At 40.6% G+C, this 9,075-nt stretch overlaps 1 protein-coding gene across 5 annotated transcripts in view; it reads right to left on the bottom strand.

Annotated features, from left to right (window-relative positions):
• Positions 1-3,492: 3,492 nt before the first annotated feature.
• The window catches only part of LOC147897351 (B3 domain-containing transcription repressor VAL2-like), a 95,082-nt gene continuing 89,499 nt past the window's right edge, over positions 3,493-9,075 (bottom strand). For all 5 annotated transcript variants that reach the window (XM_087379998.1, XM_087380000.1, XM_087380001.1 and 2 more), the window contains one exon: positions 3,493-4,279. The gene's annotated coding sequence lies outside the window, so the exon portion shown is untranslated. The remainder of the gene's footprint in view (positions 4,280-9,075) is intronic.

The following is a 9,075-nucleotide window of genomic DNA, read 5'->3' as shown; positions in this document are numbered from 1 at the left end:
TCCCATGGACGTTAATATCTCTCTCTCTCTCTCTCTCTCTCTCTCTCTCTCTCTCTCTCTCTCTCTCTCTCTATGCCAATGCATGTAAAATCAAGATAGGGGGAGTTAGAGGATTGACATAGTAACATTTGATGAAATGTTCAAATGAATTAAGATAGCAACACCACGTAAGTGGGACCAAGAGGCAATGGAAAAACTAGCCAAAAAAGGTTTGCAAGAGAGCACTTTTAATATGAAAGACGACAGAACCAATACCTAAAGGCAAATCCACAAGATCAAAGACACAAAGGGATGGATAGCCCAAGACTCTTTCTAAACCAACTGAGATAGAAGGCTATAGAGGTAGCAAAAGTACGGGAAGCGAAGAAAGGGCAATCTACTAACCACAACTAAAGACTGAGGCCTCCATAACTTACATAACCCCTTAGAATCTGATGCTTCGTAGTATTTTCCATTTTGAGACTTTATTTTATTTTATTTGTTGGGACTACAGAGTTTCCTCAAATGGGTAGCTTGGATATAGTCATTGGCATATGCATTAAATCGAGAGAGAGAGAGAGAGAGAGAGAGAGAGAGAGAGAGAGAGAGAGAGAGAGAGAGAGAGAGAGAGAGAGGATAATGATGATTGGGTTGTTAATATCCATGACGCTCCTAGCTGGGCCACCTCCATGCCTCAAACCAAGGGGGTACCTCTCAGCCATGGACCCCCTCCCCCGGCCAACAAACTGAATGTCGCCACACCCTAGCCACAACCATTACACCACCATCTATGCCTCACCATACTTGTTGACCTTAGCACACTGTTTCCTTCACCAACATTGATTGTCAACATTCATGCTTGCACATGCTTGCAGCAAGCCGCACTAGCAGATCAAGGACACATGTTGCTCACGACCTCAACAACCTTCGACCAATCAAGTACATTGTTGGTCATGTCACCAAGAATCTACTCATGATTTTTTACTTCAACAAAGTTACAACATAACAAAGCAACCGCCAACAACAATTCAACCTATAAGGAAACACAAAGCAATGGCTTGATTGTCAACAACTTCAAGCCCGACGCACACATCATCATCATCATCACACAATAGCAACTTGGCATTCCAACCTTTGTGCATGCCTCTCCATAGTAGAAATTCCCACAATACACAGAGAAATTCCTCAAAGTATGAGCCTGTATAGCTCGCTCATGTTACTTCATCTAGCATAGCCTCATCTCATGGGGGTTACTCCACAAAAATGCAACAAGGTAGGCAACGAGGGAGCCTACCATAGAGAAAGTGGAGAGGCGTTGGTACTCGTGTTGTCTCTTCTCAATGTGCTACAAGAAAAAAACTTGAAGCTCAAGCAACACATCCCATAGCTTGAACTCAAGTTCACCATGGAGAAGAACATAAGAGGGTCACTACACACTATAGCATTGAGTAGCACGCTATAGCATTAATCTTCACGGCTCAATACACTACTAAAATGAAACATCAGAAGAAAAAAATAATGCTATAACTACTCTAGTAGGGCTACATAGGTATCAATTTTAAGGAAGAACGTTTCGACTGAATAGAGTGTCTGATGATATATCTTAAATCCCTAAGAATCCCTAAGATGTATATACCATAGTCATACTAATTATAACTTGAAAAACCTAGCCTGTCACATCCATTACCCTTTGTTAGTCTTTCCTAGAACCAATCCTCAAATGTATAAATTAGTACACCTTATGTCTCATTATCCACACGGATATGAACAAATTTTAATGCATACTATCTTTCAAATCTTAATATGCAAGAGACTTCAGCTTCTGGTCCGGAAGGATTCATATAATTTTACCCTTTTTTCTAAAAGACTTGGCTTTTTAGCAAACAAGTTACACTAGTCTTTGTAAAAGCTTTATCAAAGCTACAATGTTTACAATGTTTTAAACATCATGGAAAAAATCCATATCCACAAAAATGGCATTCTGTTTTAAATTGCAATTGAATTCATAGTGCTTAACTACAAGTTTGCAATCGACACCCATATTTTCAATGCTTGGCTTGTACCATACAAGATTTTCTCTCAAACACTGCTTGTAAAAGAGTTACTATCCTATGCCTCGAATTATACTCCTCTTTATTGAGTGTATTAATATGCTCTTTGTCACAAAACATCTCACTCAAGCTCAACACAAGAAGCCAACCATCCTCATGTAAGTCTCAACATTTTGTGGAAGTGTATCCATTCCTTTGCTATGTCTTGAGAATACATATTTATAAATGATATAGCATTGACCTTCAAGGCTTAATACACTACAAAAATGAAGCATCGAGAGAAAATTAATGCTATAACAACTCTAGCAAGGCTCCATAGGTGTCAATTTTAAGGTAGAACTTTTCAATTCAATAGAGTGTATGATGATATATCTTAAATCCCTATATTGTATATACCATAGTCATACCAATTATAACTTGAAAAACCTTGTTAAAATTGGCCTATCACATCCATTACCCTTTGTTATAGTCTTTCCTAAGAACTATTCCTCAAATGTATAGATTAGCACAACTTATGTCATTATCCACACAAATATGTTATAATTGGCCTATCACATCCATTACCCTTTGTTATAGTCTTTCCTAAGAACTATTCCTCAAATGTATAGATTAGCACAACTTATGTCATTATCCACACAGATATGAACAAATTTTCATGCATACTATCTTTCAAATTTTAACATGCAAGAGATGTCAACTTCTAATCATGAAGGATTCATATAACTTTACCCTTCCTTTTTTCTAAAAATCAAAGCTTTTTGGCAAACAAGTTACCACTAGTTTTGGTACAAGCTTGGCAACATTTTAAGCATCATGGAAAAAATCCATATCCCAAAAATGTCATTCGGGTTTTAATTTCTATTATAAGGTATTTTTTCATTCAAATACAAGGGAGCTATGAAAAAGAATATTTGGATTTAGAAATACCATAAATATATGGACATAATGTAGGAGGGTTTGCTATTTAGTATACTTTAAGACTGAACACCCATAATTCATGATTGAGAATTTTCTTCTGTTAGCAAGCAAACTTTGTGTAGAAAGTACTTAGATAACCCAGCATTTTGCCACTTCCACACAACAAGTAGCTTTTGCAAGTCACTTTTCCAAAAGCTAGTTCTTCTTAAATTTAGCATCTTGTAAATATAAAGCATATTATTAGCTGATAGCACTCTTCAACAATCCCCACATACATATGTAAACAGATATTAAAATATTCTCTTTACCCTCTCCATGTCTCTAAAAAAATATAAGCTACTCTACTCTCTCCATGTGTGTAGAAAATATAAGCTATAAATGAGTAGATCCCACAATCTGAAGTACCCTTCTTATTACCTTAACAAATGAGTGATTTAGAACCATGCATTGTAAACCCATTACCTCCCACTTGATAAACTTTATCAAAACAACAGTATGTATGTTCAGCCAGAAGTGCCGATTGATAAAGATGGAGCTGCTGCTTTTTATTCAAGAACTTGAGTCTCAATTGGGAGGGTAGTATAGTTCCAAATTACATTTTGAATTTTACATCAAGTCTCACTTTGAAACTACTTGCCAATACAAGCTACCTTTTCAAGATGTTTCTTTGATGGTGAGTAATAATCCATTCTGGTCACCCACCAAGACCAGTGTTGGGTATTGAAAGCAATAAGCCATGCAAATGCGAGGAGAAGTAAGCCTTACAGACACAAACTTAAGCAGACATGCACAAGCTGGTTGCCATGCAATAGTAAGAGAGAGCCAACCTTGTATGCATGTCCATGTCCATTCATACATGTACAACCAACATGCATGGGCCAGCCTTGCATGCACATTCACAACCAACAAGCATGGGCCAACCTTCCTACATTTCCACCAAGAACTAGAACCCAGCCATGGCGATGACCTCCCCAAAGAGGCCAAACTTTCATCTCCACCAAGAACCAACCCTAGCCCTAGCCATGATCTTCCCCCCAGCCCCGCAAGAAAAAACTAACCAAAAAAAAAACCTTCTCCTCTTGAATCATGACCCACCAAAGCATGTGCCCATCCCCCCCGCATGCATTGGGCATGTCTTATCTGCACGAGAGAGAGAGAGAGAGAGAGAGAGAGAGATGTGGATTTACCATTGAACACGTTGATAGAATAGAAATACTCTCCCCACTTACATTATGGACAATTGAGGAAAAAAAATCATGGAAAACATGGCCTTGATGTTCTTAAAGATGCCATTTGCATAGAATCATCCGATCAATGTTCCGTATGTCAACCTGCCAAAATGACCATTAAAATCTTTGAGCAGGCAAAAAATATTCAATTGTTAGCTCATTGGCTCACGTAGCTCTCCAATGATTTTCAGTTTTACTTTTCATGTTGCTTGTTGATAAACCTAGAGCACAGGGACGACCATTTCTTTTGGTGGTTCACTTATTTCATTGTGATCTTGAATAGTAGTCTGGAGGTTTTTTTTTGCATCACTGGTCCAATACAGAAGGAAGCTCACTACTCTCAACTCAGAACTGCAGGAAAATCACCAATCCAACTTTAAACTCCTAGATGTGACCAAAAAGAACATTCATGATGCCCATGCCAACCATAAGAAATTGGCTCGAAGCAAAGAAGGATTCCATTTTCAACAAGTTAGATTACCACACCTGCAATTGCATAAAGATTTTCCCTTTTCAAAGGGAATATTCACACTCAGCTAGCACGTGTCTGGACTTGGCCCCTAGAAAATCATTGAAACGTTGGGAAAGTGACATATTGATTGGAGCAGCCACCTACATCTACAATCCAAGTGCGTTTTTACTCAGCCCAAACGTGGGTTGGAAGGGTTTTTCAATCCCCTCAACATACTCGCACAGATCATGGGCTTCAGGGAGTAGAGCCTTATGAAAACAGTCCAGACCCAGCATCTAGCAAGGCCTTTCTAAAAATGAGAAACTTTATATTCCAATCAACCAGAGTGAGATGAAGTTGGTATGGGTCACTTCATATACCTACGTATCATTTCTGGTCGATGTAAAGTGGCAGGTGGTTATATCATCTTGTTGAGTAGAAGGATGGCCCAAAAGAATAATTAAGGAGGGCTTCAACAACCATGAATCAAGGAGACCAATAGTCTCATGGAGCTAGTTTGAGTACTGCAATGAGTACTGCAACTCTGCTCTCAAATATCAGAACAAACAATGGTTTGGCAAACTGTGCTGCAAAAAAAAAAAACTTTAGTATTCAAATGTAGTAGGGAAATAATTAAATGTTCTTAAGAAGCAAGTAGTCTAATTTATAAATATATAAAGGTTTACACTGATATTGAAGCGTATCTAAAATATTTTGCAAAGCTGAAAGCACTTAAGGCTGCGTCAGCCTTCCCAATGTGGATACATGCCTTTGTGCTTTTGGAATATTCAAGGGGACAATGGCCCAAGCAAGAGAGAAGGAGAAAGAAAAAACAACGGTCTGAAAAAACCAAATGGTCTATGAGACCAAAGCTGAGATATAACATGATTCGATAAACCTATATAGGGGAGCAAGAGGTGTCTAGCACTCCCCCATATATGTAGTGTAAACTTGATTTAAAACTCTAAATACACCTAAGATGGATGGAGCAAGCCAAGAATATAGGCTGTCCATCATGTATATATTAGGTAGTGAAGGGATGTGTGGGAGCAAGGGAGCAGCAACAGTACAACTGAACCCTAGTCTGGTCAACTCACACTGTAAGAGTTGATTTAGTTAAAGATGTACTAATAACGATTTGAACTAACTAGTACTATACTAATAGCCTACAAGGCCATACCAAGTGCTAAACCTAACAAACCCCCCTCCATGGTATGGGTGAACTACTCTAGAAACATCTAAAAGACACCTGGAACTAATGCCATGGTTGCACATGTTCATCCAAATGGATATAGCAACCTATGAAAGTGTTGGAGATATCATAGCCAAAGAGTGTGTGGGAGATGTGATGTGCTGGTGTGTAGTACTAGGAGATCTAGTACTAGTTCATGTGTGAGTGCCATGTGTCACTATGGGACTTATCCCATATGCACTTGGTGCAAGTGTGTGAGTGTGTAGCCTATATAAGGTTTGTACTTCCTTGTCTTGTGAATGAAAGCCTTTCTAATCATGTCTCCATTTGAGTATCATTTCCTTCCTCCCTAGCTCTTTCTCTCTCACACACCATGTTTCTAACATGGTATCCCTGCCATAGCTGCCTGGCCACATCATCATCTCCGCCCTAACCCTAGCCCTAGTTCTGCTCAAGCACTTTTCCTCTCAACCGCCTCAGTTCTGCACTCATTTCCGCCTCTCCTTCTGGCCCTTTTGCATTCATTCCTGCCCGTCTAGCTTCTCCATAGCCTACCGCCATCAATCGGGATCTCTTGGAGTTGTCCTTCAGTGCTCTACCTCCCTTGACAACCTGTTAGTTTGCTAGTCAGTACCTAGCAAACCACAAACGCCTGCACTGTGGACCTTCGAAGCTGTTTTGGAGCCTTTTCATCCCCGAATTTAGGGTTTCCAGGGTGCTACAGCAGAAACCGACCACCTGTAGGGATTGGTTGCAGAATTTCAAGGCTTTTGGAGGCTAGTTTGGAGCTGCTCTTGCATTTTCGGGTCATCTTAGGGTTGCTGCTGCAGAACCGCCTATACCATAAGCATTTTCGGGGCTGCTCCTAGCTTTCAACTCATCCAGAACAGCCGATTTTTGGACTGGTGACCTGCTGCAACATTTCGGAATATTCAAGGGAGCCATCTTCCGCCTGGACAGCCTGCTCTTTGCACTTTGGAGCAGTCTGCTCAGCCGTTTTGAGGAATTGGGAGGACTTCAGATCTGCTACAGCACCTTGAGCGTCCTCACGCCCACAAGTGCTCTTCCCTTGGCTGATTCTTGCAGTATCTACTTGCTATTTTTGGACTTGGGTTCACTCAGTTCTGCATTTTGGGGCATTTGGAGCACCACTAAGACACCTATATTTGCCCGATACCAGCCCATTCCTTTGCTCGTCCTTCATTTCAACTTGATGTCCGCCTTAATCAAGGTCTTTGCCATCATAAGTTCATTGTCTTCTAGTTCTTTGCTCGTGGATAAGTTCAAGGGGGAAGGCTTTCCCACATGGCAAACCAAGATGCAGCTGCTCCTTATGCGTGATGAAGGGTATGCATGGGATAACCCGCTTTGAGGAAACTCTGAAAGTACTTCGCCTTGCCACTACCACGTTTGATGATATGATGGCACTAATCATTGAGAAGGACCGTCATAATAAGAAAGCCCCTCTTGTTGGAGAAAGAGAGAGTAGGAGAGACGGAGTGCTGAACATAAGTTGCAATAGATGGAGTGTGTAATACAAAAGCAGGGAAAGGTTTTGTTTAAGTGACAAAACCTTATCCTTCACTAACCGTAGTTAGTGAACTAACTGGGGTTAGAAAAAAAACCTCTAAAGAGGGAAAAGTGCCCCTAACCTACTTATTACATTACATTGGTCACTACTAGAATATAATAATAATTCTAACACCCCCCTGCAGTGCCAATGTCATGTACAAGGAAATGATCAATCACCAAAAGGAGATAAGTTTGGGGCATTGCGAAATACCTCAAACTTCTCACGTGGAACTGCTTTGATGAAGATGTCTGCAACATTATCATGTGTTGACACATAGATCATACTGATCTCTCCTGCATGCAACTTCTCTCTGCATAGTGATAGTGAACCTCAATGTGCTTCGTGCGAGCATGAAACACATGATTCTTTGCCACTGCTATAGCACTCTGACTATCAATGAGAATCGGAGAAGGACCCTCCAATGAAAGACGACGATCGGCAAACAAACGACGCAGCCAAACACATTCAACTGTCACTGTGAAAGCTGCCCTGTACTCAGCTTCACATGAGGAGGTAGCCACTGTAGATTGTTTGTTGCTCAACCAAGAGATGCAAGCATGTCCTAGAAAGAAACACTTCCCACTCGTGGACTGCCTAGTATCATAGTCTCCAACCTAATCTGAGTCACTGTAAGCATGCATCTGCAAGTCACCCCCCCTGGGAAACATCAAGCCAAAAGACTTTGTACCTTGCAAGTAATGGAAGATGCGTTTTACAGCCTGCCAGTGCATAATCCTTGGGCTGTGCATATACATGCTCACCTGAGAAACTGAAAACTGAATATCAGGTCATGTATTGCAAAGATAAATGAGGCATCCAACAACTTGGCTATAGAGTGTGACATCAATTGATTCACCTGCATCATGCATTGTAAGCGTCAGTCCCGGCTCCATGGGAGTGGACATAGGCTTGCAATCATGCATGTTGAATCTGTCCAAGAGCTTTTGAACATACTTGGACTGAGACATAACAATGCCACGTTTCTCTTGAATAAACTGGATCCCCAAATAGAAATGTAACAAGCCCACGTCTGACATATTAAATGTAGCTTTCAATTGGACTTTGAAATCTGCAATTACTTCCTCATTTGATCTGGTGAGCAGCATGTCATCTACATAAAGAATGATGACCAAAATATCCCCCCCATCCTTCTTGATGTAGAGGGTGCTCTAAATTGGACTATTGTGCAGCCCCTTGCTAGTTAGAAAGGCATCAATTTTTGCATACCATGCACATGGGGCTTGTTTCAGCCCATACAAAGCCTTATTCAGCTCGCATACCTGATGTGCATTTCCTGAAATTTCAAAGCTCGAAGGTTGGTTGACATAAACCTCTTCCAACAAGTCTCCATTAAGGAAAGCTGAAGTCTCCATTAAGGAAAGTGTTTTAATGTCCAACTGATGAACATTGCATTCAAAATTTGCAGCCATTGCTATAACTGACCTGATGGTGGTCATCCTAGATCTAGGAGCAAAAGTCTCCTCTTAATCTATGCCCTTTTTCTGAGCATATCCTTTTGCAACCAGCCTTGCCTTGTACCGATCAATGGACCCATATGGCTTTCTTTTGACTTTGAAAACCCAACGTGTACCTATGGCATTCTTGCCTGGTGGCAAATCCACGACATCCCAAGTCTGATTTTTATGAATCGACTGCAATTCATCATTCATGGCATTCATCCA

The sequence above is a fragment of the Dipteris shenzhenensis genome, chromosome 10 (assembly GCF_047967505.1).
Source record: "Dipteris shenzhenensis isolate YYH24624 ecotype China chromosome 10, Dip_SZ_1.0, whole genome shotgun sequence".
NCBI lineage: Eukaryota > Viridiplantae > Streptophyta > Polypodiopsida > Gleicheniales > Dipteridaceae > Dipteris > Dipteris shenzhenensis.
This window is presented reverse-complemented; position numbering and strand designations above follow the sequence as displayed.